This window comes from Piliocolobus tephrosceles, chromosome 19 (assembly GCF_002776525.5).
Source record: "Piliocolobus tephrosceles isolate RC106 chromosome 19, ASM277652v3, whole genome shotgun sequence".
Classification (NCBI taxonomy): Eukaryota; Metazoa; Chordata; class Mammalia; order Primates; family Cercopithecidae; genus Piliocolobus; species Piliocolobus tephrosceles.
Genome location: NC_045452.1, coordinates 53,770,555 through 53,790,447, shown reverse-complemented (window position 1 = coordinate 53,790,447; position 19,893 = coordinate 53,770,555). Strand labels below are relative to the sequence as shown.

Sequence of the window (19,893 nt, the reverse complement as noted above, 5' to 3'; positions counted from 1 at the left end):
GGTCAGCTCACTCTGGCCACAGGACCCAGCTTCCTAACCACACATATTAAGAAAGAGAAAAATTAGCACTGTTTGAGACCTACAACCACTTCAAGGGGGAAGAGTGGTGTTTGCACAAACATCTACTCTTGTTTTAACCTAATCATGTGTAAAAAGTGTAATTCACTGTCTTTACCAAAAAAAAAGTCATCACGGTCTGCCTGTGCTGGACGCTATGCTAGAGGCTGGAGAGACAAAAGTGAGCAGGATAGGCACCACCCTACCCTTACAAACCCAAAAAGTTAGAGGAAAGGCTATCAGGACGTTACTATGCAATCTGATAGCATTTCAATTTTGGTAACATAAATGCTTGAACTAATTAGAATGTGCTACAAATTTTGCCATTCTTTACTTTCCATGTGCCAACATGGAAAATTTGTAACCTTCATCTTTCAATACCTCATCTTAACAGTCTTCTATAAATCAAAAAATCTACCCCAAAAAGCCCTAGGTTTTAACTTTTGAAAAGTTTTTTTATTTATCAGCTTTTCATGTCATGACTAAGATCTGCCATTCAATTTAAAGGAATTCTTTCATTTTAGAGTACCAGTTGTTAAAATCCTTTATTCCTACCTCCTTGAGAATCTAACAGAAATTTTATATCCTCTTCCCGGAAAATTTTTTTTAATGTGCATCCTCACACACCATTTTGCATTCGGCGTCAGCAGGCTAGAGGCTTCCTTGAACCTCAGTCATGACCCTCTTTGGGGGTCCACTTTCATAATCAGTATTCTAAATGTAGTAGGCATAAATAGCTTGAATAGAGGAAAGTGGTATGTAGACTCTTGGCCTTCACTTGGACTGAGCATCTCTATCCTTAACTAGTTGGTGTCTCCATTTTTGTTAGTCATTGGCTACTGCTTAGCTGAAGCTATTGATTTTAATAGCCTTATTGTTTTGATATGAGGCTGCCACTCTGCAGAAGCCTAATATTGGTGAAGGAACACCAGCCTAAGAACCGTAGTTTGTTTCTAGTATCAACTCTGCAGATTTCTGTGCCTCATTTTTCTCATCTCTAAGATGGGTAGCTGATGGGTGGCCGGGACTGAATCATTTCTAAAATCCTTTACACTGATGAAATTCTGTGATTCCAGTGTAACTACCAAGTTCACTTTCATATACCTCCTGAGACACAGCTGGTCTTAGTAAATTTAGAGCCTCCCTGTCCAAAGAAAGTCAAAGTAAGTACCACCATAATTCACTATAGAATGTATTTTTGTCTTTCACTGATCTTACTGGACTCAAAACTGTTACATGTTTCCTTAAATTAGATAGAATAAAACAATTGTGAAACACTACTTTTCAAGGAAAAATGTTACAATTTTAAAAGCCTCTTTTTATCCCACCTCTCAGTAGCTACAACTTTCATGTATGAGTTTCACATATATACATATGAAAAAATTTTTCTTATCTCAGACTCTTAAGGAAATGCAATGCTTTTAATATGATCACTGCTGTGTAATTCTCATCTGCCCTGAAACACTTAAGTTCTGTCCATCAATCAATGTCTTTGGGCTATAATATTCAGAGCCTTAAGCAAAACCAGCGCAAAAGCACATCTGTCCTCAAATAAGCACATCATATGTCTGAGCAGTTCAGCACCCTCAAAATCCACGGCTCTCAGCAATGTGGAAGAACATGTGATTCCTAAAATCACCACCCTTACACACAGTGACACACTCACCAGAAAGTGAGGCTTAACATAGCTTAAGTTGCTGTAGTTTAAAACAGATTGTGAATATTTGTGCTAATTCTGAGAAACAATTAGCAGAGAGATTAACCAATTAGCACAGATCACTAATATCTGTGCTAATTGTTAGGACAGATTAGCACAGATATTGCTACCTTGTGTGAGTAGATAGGGTTAAGGCACTGGCAGAAGGAAAGATTAGTGAAGAATATCAAATAGGTGATTTAATGAAATTGTGAGGCTGAAGTTTGGATAAGGTGAAACAATGCCCTACAATGACATTTATGCCAGTTCTCCATAAACGAGAGTGTTCTACACAAATAAGAAGTTCCTGGCTGTCTTAACAAAATGCTATGGTCCTTTGTATGCTCACACAAATAAGGGTCCAAGCATGGGAAACAGGTGTCAGAGTGCCCAGGTGGGCAACCCAGCCACATGCTCCTTAGCCACTGATTAACCTTGTGCAAGTTACTTCACCTGCCTGTGCCTCAAGGCCCCCATGTTTCAATGGGGAGGGTGTGAATACTCATTCCTAAGGTTGTGAGGAGGAATAACTGAGTTAGTATACATCAAACACTTACGTGCTTGGCACAGAGGGAGCCCTGTGTGTTTGCTATTATTTTGTTTCAGTGGATGATCTTGTGTATTATAAGAAATCAATTTGGAAGGTGAGATACAAATGCAGTCTGAGAAAGTAAAGACATTTTAAAGACATTTTACTGTGTCACGAATTTTCAGAGATCACACTGACACGGTAAAAAGTTGTTTGGTTTTTAGAATTTTTGTTTCAGAATGCATATCCTTCTCCTTAACCAAACGAAAACTACTAAAATACTTCTGAAAATTATTTCCAAGAAAACATTTTGGTGTATCTTTTAGCAGTTACTTTACAACTTAAAAATTAGGATAAACCAAAGAATTATTTTAACTTGGCTTTTACCTGCTTGTAGATAACCTCTAATTTATGTAACAGTTCAATTATACAGTGGTAAATGTATCTGGGCTTGTACTTTTAAAATAGCAAGTGTAACATGTGATAGATGTAGGGTACTTATAAAGTACTCACTAAGCACTGATGACTGATGTCATTAGTATCACGGCTATCATTCATTGAACCCTGATTATGAGGCTGGCACCCAACTAAATGTTTTGCATTGTCACTTCATCTTCACAAGACCTTTCTGAGTAGGTTATACCTTTATCTCCATTTTCAGGGAAACAACTAAAACTTAAAGAGGTTTATTAACTTGCCAAATACCACACAGCTAGTAACACTGGTGGGGTATGGAATGGAACCCAGGCAAGCTGAAAACAACAGAGCAATGAACACTCCTACTTTTCAATTAGATTTGCTAATCATTAGTATTTGCCACATTGGCTTATCTTTCGGCATCCCTACCCATCTCTCTCTATATATCTATATGCAAATCTGGCATCTAACTTCTAGATGTTTCAGCACGGATCTCCTAAGAACAAGGACATGGTTCTATGCAATGAAAACACATGATTATAGCATCCAAGAGTGGTTTTTAAAATCCGGGATGAAACTTAGTTTTTACCCACAAGTCCAGACGATGATTTCTACCAGTATTCTCCAGCTTTACTTTATACTTGACAGACTGAGATCCAAGCCTGGAATCTTCTAAAAAGGGTCCACTGCCAATCTGGAATGCCAACAAATCTTATTAATATATCCCCACATTTGTAAGCTTCTACTAAATTATCCAAGAACCTGCGTATCGGTTAAGTCCTGAAATGCTCCAGTGCCAAATAAAAGCCCACTGTGCAGAAAGAAATGCCTTTGGAAACTCTCAAACATTTATTCAAAAGTATTTAGTGAGTATCTGTCAGCTGTATATCCAGCACTGAGGGAAGACTCAGTCTCTGCCATCACATACACCTCAGCACTAAGAAGAGATGCATGAAATAATTACCATCCAGTGTGATAAGTGCTCTGACAGAGGATGGAGAGAGGACTAGCCACCTTGGGGAAGATAGACAAGCAGGGTCCCATCAGGAGATGAGGAGAAACCAGCCTCCAGGAGTGTGCTATCTGAGAGTACAAGATAAAGAAGGCAAAGAGGACAGGTCCATACTTGAACAACTTGAAGTAGGTATATCTAGTGCCTGAGAGTGTGTATGGTGACATCTTGTGGAGCAGCGATCATGACCCTCATTTGGTTTGTTAAAGCATTGGGTCAAATGCCATGGGAATGTAACATGTAAATGGTCTTTGCCTTGTAACACAGGGTATCCCATCCATGTAAGAGTGAATTTTTAAAAAGGCAAAACCAAATCTTTTGTTTACAGAATTTGCTCTATTTGCCTTAAATATTTTTTAGCACACAAATTCTTCCTTGCTTGGGGCCATTATGGTGTGTGGAAGCAGAAAAAGATAAACTGTAGCTTACAGAAATAGAAAAGCAATTTTGTCCGATGATACAGACATATGGATATAAACAACAAACAGGTAACACATAATAAGTTCCAAATGAGGCATTTTGTTGAAATTTAGTGTTAAGCATAAACAGTGAACTCAAATGCACAAAGGAGGCCTCATGGAAGGGTGACAAAACACTCCAGAGCAGATAACAGCCACCCTATTTTCTGTTCCCTGGGAGTGGGGAGAAAAGACACCAAAATCGAATTATAAATTTTAAAAAGTATTAAAATTCTCTTATGGAAATATGATATTAAGAAGTTTGTTAGACAAATGGAAAACGTTTTGTGGAAACAAGAAACAAGAAAGAATGGCCATCACTTAAAGCAACAGAATACATCTCTCCCACTAGCTCTCCCCTCCCTACCCACAGCTTTATTCACATTTGTTCTATAACATTTCAGCACAGTTCAGACCTGCCGCTGAGCCAGTGTGAGGTCAGGGTGTTGAGGAAGCGAGTCCCCGCAGTCAGACTCCAGCTAGCTGTCATCCTGCTTCTGCTTATTCCACAGAATCAGTCTGGTGGGGAAGAGGAAATTCCTAACCTTTTTTTTTTTTTTTTAACACATCTTCATCAGAAAAGTGATAGCACTAATTACTGTCCATAATAAAACGACTGGGAAGGTAACTTAGCTTGCAAATAAGTTCCACAAAGTCATTTCAGTAAAAGCTTCCTGGTTCTAAAATTGGGAAAAGCAGGATAATCCTCTAAGGCTGCCATTCTTTCTCTTGTGTGCATTTACAACTAAACAATCACTGATATACATTTCCACAGTGACCCTGCAATATCCACACTGACTTTCTTCTAAGACACTTCAAAAATCCATCACACCTTTATGTGTTAAATATCACTATTGGCATATATCTTTAAAAACATTTATTGCCGGGCGTGGTGGCTCACGCCTGTAATCCCAGCAGTTTGGGAGGCTGAGGTGGGTGGATCACCTGAGGTCGGGAGATCGAGACCAGCCTGACCAACATGGAGAAACCCCATCTCTACTAAAAATACAAAATTAGCCAGGCGTGGTGGCACATGCCTATAATCCCAGCTACTACGGAGGCTGAGGCAGGAGAATTGCTTGAATCTGGGAGGCAGAGGTTGCGGTGAGCCGAGATCGTGCCATTGCACTCCAGCCTGGGCAACAAGAGTGAAACTCTGTCTCAAAAAAATAAAAAATAAATAAAAAATAAAAACATTTATTTTCTTAGTTCTCAAAATACAGAAAAGAATGTTATGCTATTTTGTGTGCAAACTGCTATTTTCAATAAGGAGCTCTTAACTGAGAAACAGTTGCCATTTTTCAATAAAGAACTCTCAATTAGAAATATCAAGAAGTGATGTTAAGTTTTTATGGAAGTAAATAAAATATCATGACATGAAAAGTTTATAATTTTTCCCCTAGCAATGGCTTATTCAGGGAATTTTTCTTATATCTAAAGTTAATGATCTGAAAAGTGGTAATCTTATCATTCACCAAGATTTCAGGATGTAAGTTATTCCTACAGAACAATCCATTTTTACCATTAAAGATGAGTTTGTGTGCTTCAGAAGATGTGACCCCAGTTGGCCACCATCTCAATCAGTAGTAAGTCACACCATCAATCCCTTGTTAATGATGGAACTCATGTGAAGTTAAGAGGAAACATAATACTCTTTACCTCATTCCCTGGTAGCAGAGCAGTTGACTCATCTTTAACATCAGTTACTGAGATGTAACGCAGAATCATATTCTACAGAAAATATGTGATAAACTTTACACAAATAAATACACTTTAGAAAGGCAGTCATTTGGATTTTCTTTTTGTCAGAGAACACTGCAAGTCTTCCAGAAGAATCTCTGAGAAATTAAACACTTTATATGACATTTTATAGCATGTAGAGAGGTTGAAACTCAGAGAACTAAAACTCAGATGATAGTCTAAATACTTAATTTGTTGCTGCTTTATGCTGTACATGAAAAGTGTGAGCTTAAATTATAAATAAAAAACTACTGAACTATCAAACCATTTGGAGTACATCCTTATCTTTCCTCTAAATTACTCTTTTTTCCCATTAACATCTACCTATCCCAGGTCCTCTCTCCTCAGCCCTTGATCTCTGCTTTCAAAGATGACTAACTAACCTAATAAACACATCTAAGGCGATGTGTCAACTTCAACCCAACCCTCTTTCCCCAGATAACTGTCTGCATTTCAAGAACAACCTACCAGAGACCTTACCTATCACCTTGGCTCTCCCACCCAATGGAGCTGGCTCTAATGGTAAGGAATTCTGTCTTAAGTAACAGGGAGGGGAAACACTCTGACAGATGCAGAGTTTTCATAGAGGCAGGTTGTTGGTGCATCATGTGGGCAGCCACTTTCAACTTTTGACCCTGCCTCAAAAGGTAACCAAGAAATCGTTGTTATTCTAAAGATTATGACAAATCCAAAGTTTCACAGAATCCTGATTTTTATATACTTACATTAATCACTGCTTATTTCCATGACATAAACCCAAACTGCAGCTGCAGAATATAGAGAATCAGAATAAATTCTGATAGAAAAGCCAGATACTGCTTCCACATATGCAAGTATATGCTAATTGCTTTTAGCAAATGGATGCAAATAGGAATCAACATTATTCCATCTTAATGATTATGTTTTTGATTGGTACACATAAATGTTAGTGGGAAAATATTTAGAGGAAGTTTAGACCTAAACTAAATCACTTCAATTTTCAACAACATAATTACATTTCACCTACTAAAATGGCTTTGGACCTAGAATTTGTATTGCTACATCAGTATAAGATGACTTTCGGTAAAAACAGATGTACATTTGATTTGTAACAACAAATTGGTAGTTTTAAATTATTTGTATATTTCAGGGTAAATAAATTTAGAGCTATCCCACAGTCGCTTTGGTTCTGAAATTCGACCGCTGTAACTTTTTTTAAAGAAAACTTTATGGTGTGCAGTTCCTTTGGTTGCAAATATTAAATTGTTGGTGCTGAGAATAAGCAGCAATATAGAAATATACATAATTGTAGAAGAATATAACCTATGATTTAGACATAAAACGAGATCCTTACAAGATAAAGAGTTATGGAGATGTATGCTAATGATGGTTGTACAACATTATGACTGTTTAATACAGCTGACCTGTACACTTAAAAGTGGTTAAGATGGCCAGGCACAGTGGCTCACGCCTGTAATCCCAGCACTTTGGGAGGCCGAGGTGGGTGGATCACGAGGTCAGGAGATCGAGACCATCCTGGCTAACACGGTGAAACCCCGTCTCTACTAAAAATACAAAAAATTAGGCGGGCATGGTGGCAGGCGCCTGTAGTCCCAGCTACTCAGAGGCTGAGGCAGGAGAATGGCGTGAACCCGGGAGGCGGAGCTTGCAGTGAGCCGAGATCGCCCCACTGCACTCCAGCCTGGGTGACAAAGCGAGACTCTGTCTCAAAAAAAAAAAAAGTGGTTAAGATGTTAAACTTACATTATGTTTACATTACATATTTCACCACAATAAAAGATTTTTGAAGGAAAACCAGAACTTTAATGACAAACTTAGGACATATTATGCTCTGAATATATAGTTTCGATAACATCTTTCCTGGCAAATCAACAAGGTAAGAATAAAAGGATATGCTGAAATCTTTTTTTTCTTTGGAGATGGAGTCTCGCTCTGTTGCCCAGGCTGGAGTGCAGTGGCACAGTCTCGGCTCACTGCAACCTTCTGCCTCCCAGGTTCAAGCGATTCTGCTGCCTCAGCCTCCTGAGTAGCTGGGATTACAGGCACACACCACCATGCCTAGCTAATTTTTTTGTATTTTTAGTACGGGGTTTTACCATGTTGGTCACGCTGATCTCGAACTCCTGACCTTGTGATCTGCCCACCTCAGCCTCCCAAAATGCTGGGATTACAGGCGTGAGCCACCGCACCTGGCCAGATATTCTTAAATCTTATGCTCACACCCCACCCTGCCCCCGAAAAAATGTCCTTTGGGAAAGCATAATCTAAGGAAAAATTTCCCAAAGTGCCACCTTCAGCTTCATTCTTACTACAAGAGGAAGAATTGCCTGTCATATAATGAAAGATACTTGGTGTTATCATTAATCTGGTCTACATAGTGCTTCCTCTTGGTAGATTTTTTACCCACTGTGAGAAGGAATGATTTTGATATTCAGTGTGTAGTAATTCTGTTAAGAACATTTAACTTGGAACCTATGCTACATAGTAAAGCTTATACTGACAATGGATATTTCATGTGGTAGGCATAAGTATTGTGGCGTGAGGGGAGGACTGGAAGTATATCTGCAGAACTACCTAGTCAAAGACTCCAATCTAATTTCTAATGTATAATTCATATAAATCCTTATTGTATTGCTACACATTAAACATTATGCTTGTCACATTATTGGTTAGCACTGTCACTATTGATTGTCAGGCTTATAATTGTGTATAATTCTTCCCCTGCCACTTTACCAGCTGGTGGCCACACTGATTCCAGAAAGAAGTACTTCATTTCTTATTACCTCATGAAAGCACCCGCTGCCCAATGCCTTGGCTAACAGACTGGCCTTTGTTGTCTATGACCACTAATTCCCACTCAGGCACATTCTGTTGCTGGTTGCTTAGCCCAGTCAAAAACACTGGAAGTGGATGTAGACTCCACACTGATGGATGAACGACCTTCTGGTCATTTTACTGTCCTTAAAAGTCTATTTTTAAATTGAAAAAAATATACATATATATATTCTGGGGTATGTTCTCCTTTATTCTGTTCATTAATGTTTTTCATCAATCACTGTGTTTTAAATATGACCTAAGGTTCTAAAGTATATTTAGATAAACTTCTCATTTCTCTGCAATATTAGGAATTCATCACGCCTGTATGACAAGGTTGTGTTTGAGAACAAATGGGGATCTGTGTGACATGTTTTATTTCAATATACATTTAGAGTTTGAACCAATAAAAAAGCTATTAGAATTTTTAATATATATAACACATTATCAAAAACACTGTCGCTTTTCTGAGTGCTCTAATCAGGCAATTCAGATGTATATTTAAAAAGAGGGAAAAGCCAATCAGTATACTAAATATATTTATTTTAACACCTGTGCTCATATGTTACCTTTAAAGAACAGGAATAAAATTTATGGGTAGAATAGTATGCAAGCAATTTACCTTCAATACAAATTAAACACATCTTTTTAAGAAAAGGGTGAGTTATCTCGACTGGGAAGGCACTAACGCTAGATTATTAATATGTATTTATTAATATGTATTATTAATATGTATTACTGTGACCAGGACCCTGTAAGGGGGGAAAAAAGTCCTTATTTTTACAATCTTTATTGACTGAAATTCTATAAAATGAATTGAATTCCTGAAATGACATCATTTAATCCAAATTTTTTCATCATCAACTAATTCATCTCAGAAAACAGTAAAGTTTTAAAAAAATACTATCAGTAAGAATGATATATTTCCTTGGTTTGGAAATTTCCAAACCACGATATTCTGCCCCGTCAAAATATATTCACTGGGGAATTTTTTACTTCATACGTTTCTTTTGAACTTAGTCACATTTTTATATCTAGCTGGTTTCATTATTAAATAAAAGAAAAGGTGATTCCCCTCTTGTACTGCAGGAGACCACATACTTGAATGATACTCTAACTTCTAGGTTCTGCTATAGTAACACTGAAATCAGAAACCTGTGGGAGAAATGTCACTTTATCTGAGAGAGTAAAATCTGACTCTAAAAGGAAGTAGCAAATTCATCTTGTTCTTTTTTTTAATCAACCCTCTGCCTAAGACAAGTAGTTTGAAACACAGAGGACTCTTTAAGTCATACTTCCTTTATGTAGTCAAAACCAAAGCCACTGGGTATTGCTTTCCCCAAAGGAATCTCTAAATAGCAGACGGGGACATTTTCAGATAGATTCATTTGTAGGCAAACCTCCACTGCTTGTATCGTATTTCCTGAAAGAATAAAGGTAAAACTTCAACTATTCATTACAGAATGAAAAATTCAGCCTTAACCCTACCTTTATAAAACAGGTTAATTGGGTTTTAATTTTCATAAATCATAAAGGACCATTTTGAATATTTGGGCCTTTAATTGTCTAGCTCCCAGATGAAGTACAAATCAAAAACAAAAAACAAAAAAAAAAAACTGTACTATGTCAGAATGCAAGCTTCCCTCTTTGCATTTTGGCATTTGGAAACGCTGAAGAGTGGTTTTTGTTTTTGATTTAAAGAAGATGATACATATGTGTACCTGATTCAAAACTGGAGAATAGAATTGAAAACATAATTTTCAAAAAGTGTTCAAATATGCCTAAAGGTAACAATGTCATCTTTTAATTGCCAATTTCTCTACCACTTTCAACAAATTACTTCCATGGATTTAATTAGCTCCTTCCTTTCAAGAGAAAATGGACTAGTTTCCTTTCAGATTTACTATATTCTGTCACTCCAGCTTTATAACCGCATGTGCATACACAAACATTTCTTTCTCTCTTGCAGGTGGCACAAACCAGGAAGGGGAAATCTGTGGTTTAAATTCTTTATGCCTCATCCTCTGAGTGCTGAAGGCTTGCTGTAGGCTGTATGCTGTTAATGCTAATCGTGATAGGGGTTTTTACCTCCAACTGACTCCTACATGTTAGCATTAACAGGGTATGATGCCTGTTACTAGCATTCACATGGAACAAATTGCTGCCGTGGGAGGATGACAAAGAAGCATGAGTCACCCTGCTGGATAAACTTAGACTTCAGGCTTTATCATTTTTCAATCTGTTAATCATAATCTGGGCACTGGGATGTTCAACCTTAAACTAAGTTTTAAAAGTAAGGTTATTTAAAAGATTTATCAGTAGTATCCTAAATGCAAACATTTTCATTTAAATATCAAGCCCACGTTTGTTTTTATCATTAACAGAAAATGTATTCCTGTCATTCTTAATTGCAGGTTTTGACTTGTTCAATATAATGTTCATAAATACCTTTGATTCAACTGTTAGAAATATGGGCTAAACACAAATTTCTATAGTATTTTTGTAGTTAAAAATTAGAAGGACTAGTGACCTCCAGTTATATCATGGATTGTCTGGCAACATTTTTTAAAATACTTAGAAACTGGTACTTTACCCCATGTAACGATTTTCTGTTTAGGCAACTTCAGTTTAGAATTAATACTTTCATTTGACTCTTAAAGGGAAATTGAAAGGCTATGAAGCTGAATTTTTTAAATGAGATATTTTTAACAAGTAGCAGGGTAAATAACATCTGAGAGCTAGTGAGATATTGTTTCCATACAAGATACAAAGATTTAATTTAAAAAGTCATATTTGAAATGAAGTCCCAAATCTAGGTTCAAGTTCAATAGCTAAGCCACATAATATGGTTGCGCAAGCAGAGAATCTACCTTTCCACTTCTAAGCCTGTTTCTTCATCCATGAAATGGAGATAATGCTTTACAAGGTTGTTGTGAGGTTTAGGTGAGATAGAGAATATTCTGTAAGATAATCAAGTGCTCCATCCATGTTATAGTTGGGTTAATCCAAGAACTAGTCACCCTACTTTGTTAGAGAAAAGAAAAGCTAATGATTTAATTTGCAGACTTTTTAAGGTTTGGGTTTCTATGCAGTTTTTCTAAATAACCATAACTTACAAACATGTAACCAAATGTAATTGTTAGTATATTTAATGTATACTTGTTTTAACAACTCTTCTCAACATTTTGTCAAGTTTATTCACTGTAACCAAATAAATCTCATGAGTCTTTACTTGATTTAAAATAATTTTATGGCCCATTTTCTTTTGCAAAGTACAAATTATAATTTCAGAAGATATCTGCCAAAAAAAGACAATGGAAGAAAATTATGAGGATACTAAGGGGAACATTCCTGACTCCTAGGACACAGTATTCTCATGTAAGAGTACCTATTTGGCTTTGCCCCACTTTCTGTTCAAGTTGTATGTGCTGCCAATACAAATTCCTTCTCCTAACCCGTGGAATGAGCTTATGGCTCCATGGAGCTTCCATGTAGGTAGAACATACTCAAGAGAGTTTCTTCAGGCCAGGCATAGTGGCTCACGCCTATAATTCCAACACTTTGGGAGGCTAAGGCAGGTGGATCACTTGAGGTCAGGAGTTCCAGTCTACCCTGGCCAACATAGTGAAACCTCGTCTCTGCTAAAAACACAAAAATTAGCTAGGCATGGTGGTGAGTGCCCGTAATCCCAGATACTCAGGAGGCTGAGGCAGGAGAATCACTTGAACCCAGGAGGTGAAGTTCGCAGTGAACGAAGATCGTGCCACTGCCCTCCAGCATGGGTGACAGAGTGAAAAAGTGTTTCTTCATTTTATCTGCCACTGTATATCTACAAGAGGATTCCTTGCTTTGAGTCCCAGTTCTTCAAAATCCTACTTGCTGCCTGAAGACACAAAGTCATAGAACATTAGGGCTGGAATAAACTATTGTAGTATAACCTTCCTGCTGTTACAATAAAAAGCTATGAACATTACAAAGGCACTTGAAGAAAATCTGTGCTGGGAAATGCCTTATTTGAAGAGCATTTGAGTACACTCCATGAAGCCTAAGATAGTTAATCTTCCTCTAAGCCTCAATTTCTTCATCAGTAAAATAATGAATATATTTCATATTTCATAGGGTGTAGTCTTAAATGAAATCATGCATGTGAAAAGCACAATGTCTATTATGCATTAAGTGTTAAACACAAACTTTCAAACTTTTACATTTCAGTCATTTAAATCAAATGATCTACCACAGATCTCCCCAAGGACACTCTAGCTCCAAACTAACTATAATCCTGTGGTGACAACCCAAAGAACCAGGGTTCCTGCGTTTTCTCTAATGCCCAGCCCTCCTAGGCTTCTGACTGACTATCTCCTCATCGTAGAGGGATTCCTCCTGACCAGTCATTACAAAAATTCTTGAAGCATGAGTAAGATTGAGTCTGTGTTTGGATTGGAGGAATGGGTAAGTAACAAGGGATATATATGTATGTGTGAGTGACTGAGAGAGTGTGTGTGTGTGTGTGTGTGTGTGTGTGTGTGTGTGAAAGTCACAAACTAAGGATGGTTTTTAAAAATTGCAAAATGTTAAGAGATTTATCTAGGATCTGACCCACTTCCCCAGAAATTTACGGAATTCAAGACCAAGCCTTTCATATTCACTGTCATCAGTTAGATGGACCCAATAGCTAAAAAATTAAGGAGAAAAAAAATGGAGGAATATAACAAAAAAAGTCAAGTCAGAGGACTGAAGAATATATACAGAACATAGAATACTAGAAATTTTCTGAAAATAGATGATAGCGAATACCTCAAGAAAGTGAGGAAATGTAAAGAGAAAAGGGAGCTTAAAGAAAAATTGTAGAGTTCATAGATGGGACACAAGTACAAAAAGCTGGCATGTGGTTCTCTACTAATAACAACCGGAAAACAGTGAAACTAGCAGGAAAAACTTGCACATAAGAGTTTAACTTTCCACTTTGGGTTTCAAATTCTCCCATAGCAATAAGGGTAACTGAAATAATGTTCACATAAGGATTTTTTGTTTTTGTTTTTGTTTTTGTCTATTACTGTAGTTTTTTTGGTTTGTTTTCTTTTGTTTTTGGTTTTTTTTTGAGACAAACTCTTGCTCTTGTCCCCCAGTCTGGAGTGCAATGGCGCAATCTCAGCTCACTGCAACCTCTGCCTCCAAGGTTCGATTCTCCTGCCTCAGCCTCCCAAGTGGCTGGAATTACAGATACGTACCACCACGCCCAGCTAATTTTTTGTATTTTAAGTAGAGAAGGGGTTTCACCATGTTGGCCAGGCTGGTCTCGAACTCCTGACCTCAGGTGATCTGCCCGTCTCAGCCTCCCAAAGTGCTGGGATCACAGGCGTGAGCCACCACACCCGGCCTGTTACTGTAGTGTTTTAACAAATCTAAGTGTACTAGTATTAGTCTTCATTCATCTAAGACATACAAGTACTGGAATTTTTTAGGTGGGTTCCTCAAATGTCATCACAATGGTGTCTTCTCTATATTCAGTCACTCTTCCAACCTTCTCTGTAATGCTCAGGGATTTCCCAGCTCACTAGCACTTAACCTAGTATATCCTAAAAGTCCAAGTCTAACTACAGAAATGAGTTTAAATACAGTGAACATTTCATTTTCACTATTCCACTAAGCTGAAAGAAATGATTTTTGGTAAATAAAAGTTCATCACAGCAGACAATTAAGTGAAAAGTTCTATATATAACTGAAGATCAAAGGATTCTCACCTGGGAAGCTTGTCAAGCTACATATTCCCAAGCTCCCAGGCTCCCACTCCCACTGATTGTAATACTGTAATGGAGCTGAGGACACTACATTTTTACCGGGCTGACCAGGCAGTTCAGATTCAGGTGGATCATAAACCAGCTCTGAGGAAACAGTGGTTTTATACACGATGCTACTGTTGATGTTGCTACTAGGAATGGTGCTCAGCAGAAATCCTGCAACATATGGATCTGTTTACACACTATTCACCGTGTAATGAGAGTCTGCAACATAGGCTAAGTGATAAGAGATGTCTTGTGGTTGACCTCTCTGGAGATAAGCAGCAATGAAATTCCAATGAAGTCTCATCATCCCTCATCACCAAAACCATCCTAACCACCTCAATGAAATACACCTGACTTCCCCCGCGCCCACCACCCACCGCCCCGAAACCAGCTGCCCTGTGTTCTACCACCAGCTGTAACCAACCAATGACCTGATACTAACTAACCCTAATCTATCAGCTGCTGCCTAGTGCAACAGAGAGGGAAAGTCAATGAGAAGGAATTGGGTACCAGTTCTTGCTTTGCAAGTAATGGGTTGACTAATGAGATAGCCACAAACGTCACTGCCATCCCATCTCACCCTCTCACCTGTGCTGCAAGGCTTCAACAATCATACCCAGTCTCCACTTAGGAAAATTCTGTCCTTTCTCAAATGCTGGCAGCTCAGCAATGTGCTCTCTTAACCCAGGCCAAGCACATAGTAAAAGAACTCCAAAAAGGGTTCTAGCCGGAAGTGATCTTTCTCCTCCATGCTCCCAAAGCAGATTATAGCTCCTCCATAAACGTGCTTCACATTTGTGCCCCATGTTTGGTTTGTTACCTGTGTATACATTATCCTCTCTTCTAGATGGAGCTTCTGTAGGAAACGAGAATCCTTTTTAATTTTTTGGTATTACACCCAGCTCAGGACCTTGCTCAGTTGCTTAAATTGAATGAGAAAATGTATCCAAGTACCCACTGATGTTGGAAATTCAACTTGTTCTAATATTGTGGACTGTCTGTACCTGGCATATCCGTGTCCCAATTTGAGGAACTGTTTTTCAAGTTGACGTGAATGGATTCCTTACAGATGCTCAAGCATCAATTTGGTTTTCCCTAAATCCTGCAGATCAGGAAGTCAGTATCCAAGTTTGCTTTAAGAAATGTCATTATTATAAATATATGTATGAAATTTTGTCCCCAGAATTTTTTTCTCAACAGGGAATCCTGACATAAAAACAACCAATTTTGAGATGCTTCAAAAATAACACTGCAGTAGTAGCCACTCCTAAAACAAAATATTTCTCCTTTCCTTCAATATATGTAACCACATATGACATATAAAATCTGCTTACTGGATAAATTTATCTTTAAAAGATTATCTATATTTATTAAAAGTTAAAATACATATACTCTTTGACCTGGAATCAGGTATAACAATATATTTTACAGAGCTACTAGCACACATGTGGAATCATATATGTACAAGGCTACCTAACTGAAGTATTAGTACAGTAACAAAAATTAAAAATCAACCATAAATAGGGAATAGATTAAATAATGGTACACTTACAAATGAAACACTAACTTCTAAAACAGAAAGTAAAAAGAAAGGGAAAATAAGGAAACTGGATCAATCCAACTTACGACAGGAAAGGAGAAAAAATAATGCAAAGAAATGATAATCACAGTAAAGTGAATAGAAATTAAAATTTATCTACTAAAAGACAGTAATTCAAAGACTAGATTTAAAAGGAAATAATAGTTTTATGCTATTTACAAGACAGACTTAAAACCTAACAACATAAAAATGTTGAAAGTAAGAATATACCAGGTAAATACTAAAAAAAAAAAAACTAGTATTAACAATAGAACCTGATTTTTAAAAAAAAAAATAGATTAAGAAAACTAGATTAAAGGAAAAAATCATTATTACTGAGATAGAGAGGATCATTATTTAAATGATAAAAAGAAGCAGTTTATCAGCACGTTTAAAAATCCCCAACCAGAACACACAGTGCTAACAAAATCATCTTAAAATAAAATAAGCAAATGCTGATTTAGCCATAAGGAGAAACCGCCAAATCCACAATCATTTTAAGAGAATGGTAAGAAAGGAAAAAAAAAAAAAAAAAGATTTCTGTATGCTCTTAAGAGAAAATCTAAAAAATAATGACATGAAAAAGTTGAAAGGAATGGAAAAATATGTACCATTAAAAGGAAACCCAACAAAGGAATGTCATTATCAGACAAAACAGATTTTAAGACAACTAAGAAGTTAACAAGCTGACCCTACAATAAGCATGAAAATTTTGAAAAAGAATAGGAAAGGAGAACTCACCATAAGAGAAATCAAAACTTGTTATAAAGCTATAGTCGTTAAAACAGTGTTACAGTGGTACATGGACAGATAAATGGACCAATGAAGCAGACTCAGGCACTGAAAGGAACCTTTTATATGACAGCATGGCACAATCATTAAGAGTAGAGAGGAAATAGGCTGGGCACTGTGGCTCACACCTGTAATCCCAGCACTTTGGGAGGATGAGGTGGGCGGATCACCTGAGGTCAGGAGTTCAAGACCAGCCTGGCCAACATGGTGAAACCCCATCTCTACTAAAAATACAAAAATTAGCTGGTCGTGGGGGCAGACACCTGTAATCCCAGCCACTCGGGAGGCTGAGGCAGGATAATCACTTGAACCCAGGAAGCAGAGGCTGCAGTGAGCCGAGATCACGCCATTGCACTCCAGCCTGGGCAACAACAGTAAAACTCCACCTCAAAAAAAAAAAAAGAAAAAGAGTAGAGAGGAAATAAATGGTCCAAAAGAACTGCCTATCCTTGTGAAGGAGAGGGTGATTCAAAATTAGGTCCCTTTCCTCACTCTATATGCAAAAAGTAAACTTCAAATAAATTATACAATTAAATGTGAAAATCAAGACTTTAAAATAAACAATGCAGTAGGCTGCTTTATAACATCAACTTAGGGAAGGCTTTCTTAAATTTCATAAATATAAATCATAGAGGAAAAGATGAATTGTCTACCTTAAAACTAAAGACAATAGAAACAAAATTAAAAGGTAAGCCAAACAAGAGAAATATTTGTAGTGACAAGGGTTTAACTTTCTTTTTCTGCACCTGGCCCGCAAGGGTTTAACTTTCTAAAAATATAAAGAACCAGTCAGGTGCAATGGCTCACACTTATAATCCTAGCACTTTGGGAGGCCAAGGAGTGCAGATCACTAGGGGCCAGAAGTTGGAGACCAGCCTGGCAACATGGTGAAACCCCATCTCTACTAAAAATATAAAAAGTAGCTGGGTGTGGTGGCACTTGCCTGTAATCTCAGCTACTCGGCTACACAGGAGGCTGAGACAGGGGAATTGCTTGAACCCAGTAGGCAGAGGCTGCAGAGAGCCAAGATCGTGCCACTGCACTACAGCTTGGGCAACAGAGTGAGACTTGTTCTCAAGAAAAAAAAAAAAAAAAAATATATATATATATATATATATATATATATATATACACACACACACACACACACACACACACACAATTAATATGAGATGCCCAAAAATCCAATTGTAAAAAAGGGGCAAAGGTTGTAAACTGGTAATTCATAAAAACAAATGAAGACATGCTTATTGGTACTATATGCTCAGTATTAAGCAAATTAAATGAGATAGGATCATGCATATTCGACCAACAAAATATCTGAATGTCTGAAAATAATAAATGTTAATGAGGGAGTGGAGAAATGGGAATGCTCATACTGCTGACAGAGAGTAAACTGGTATAACTATTGTGGCAGCCAGTTAATATTTAGTAAAGCTGAAGATGCATGGTCCACTGTGGTACAGGCCCTGGAGATATTATCAAATGTGTACACAAAGAAACATGCACAAGGATATTTTCTGCAATACTGTAATACTCAAAAGCCAATAACATCCTCAGCGGTCATCAATAGGAAAATGAATTAATGATAGGATTAATCATATAATGAAATACTATACAGCAGTTGAAATGAATGTACTAACTCTTTACATGTATCAACATGCTATACATAAAAAACAATGATGAGCAATAAAAGCAAATTGTAAAAGGATATATATTATGAAACTATGTTTAGTTTTAAAATACACAGAATAATATGGATTGTGGTAAAAAATATAAAATCATGAAGAGTAAGGACAGGTACAAACAGGACAGTGGTTCTTTGTGAGAGTAAGGAAATGACACAACAAGATCTTCAATAGATGTGCAGCTTTTCCTTTATTTAACCACAAAAGGATCTGAAGTAAATAAGGAAAAAGGTTGACAGTGGTTACAATTAAATAGTGGCTGTATATCAACACTCTTGGTTACAAACAACAGGATCTACACTTGCTAGTTTAAACAAACAGAAAAAAAATGGCTCACAAGTCTCAGGCCTGGAGGTCAGGACTATGAGGCTCAAAAACACGCCGATTTTTATACCCTGGAGCAGCTGTGAGGGAAAAACTGCTAAGCACAGCCTCCACACCTTGCACCATTACATGGGACCTCTGCCACTGCTGCATTGAAAACCATATCACTGCTCCTCTCAACAACTACTCTTGTCTGCAAAGTACTTGCTTCCAGATTTCACACAGGTATGTCTAACTGGTGAGCCCACGCTACCTGTACCTGTCTCAGCCGTAGCTGCAAGGAAGGGTAGGAAATTAAATTTCATTCTTCTGGCCGGGCGCGGTGGCTCAAGCCTGTAATCCCAGCACTTTGGGAGGCCGAGATGGGCAGATCACGAGGCCAGGAGATCGAGACCATCCTGGCTAACATGGTGAAACCCCGTCTCTACTAAAAAATACAAAAAAACTCGCCAGGCGAGGTGGCTGGCACCCGTAGTCCCAGCTACTCGGGAGACTGAGGCAGGAGAATGGCGTGAACCCGGGAGGCGGAGCTTGCAGTGAGCTGAGATCCGGCCACCGCACTCCCGCCCGGGCCACAGAGTGAGACTCCGTCTCAAAAAAAAAAAAAAAAAATTTCATTCCTCTACTAGGTAAGATCCATGAAGTGGGAAGTTGCCAAAAAGTAGGTGTTCAAACAGTGCTAGTTGCCCAAAAAGCATGAAAAACGCCCACTCAAACAAGAGTTTGTGAAATTATTCTCTGTAGTTTTCTGTATGCTCAAATATTTCACAATGTTTAAGAGAAAAAAATGTTGAAGTATATAAATTCACAAACAACAAAGGGAATGGAAAAAAAAATCAATAAACAAGAGATGTCAACCAAATTCTAAAAGACAAAAAGCTAAGTAACTAATAAAACACTAGAGAACGTCACCACCTAGAAAACATGTGGAGGAAGTTCCATCAGAGGCAGCCAAGCGGCCTAACTGGGCCTTAGCTCAGAGACGGCAGAAGTTCACAGATGAT

At 37.7% G+C, this 19,893-nt stretch overlaps 1 long non-coding RNA gene across 1 annotated transcript; it reads left to right on the top strand.

The window, feature by feature from the left end:
- The first annotated feature begins 5,292 nt into the window (after window positions 1–5,292).
- LOC111524651 lies at window positions 5,293–11,969 on the top strand. Its single transcript, XR_002725838.2, has 2 exons — window positions 5,293–6,431; window positions 10,693–11,969. It is a non-coding gene; the product is annotated as an uncharacterized LOC111524651 (long non-coding RNA).
- The last annotated feature ends 7,924 nt before the right edge of the window (window positions 11,970–19,893 follow it).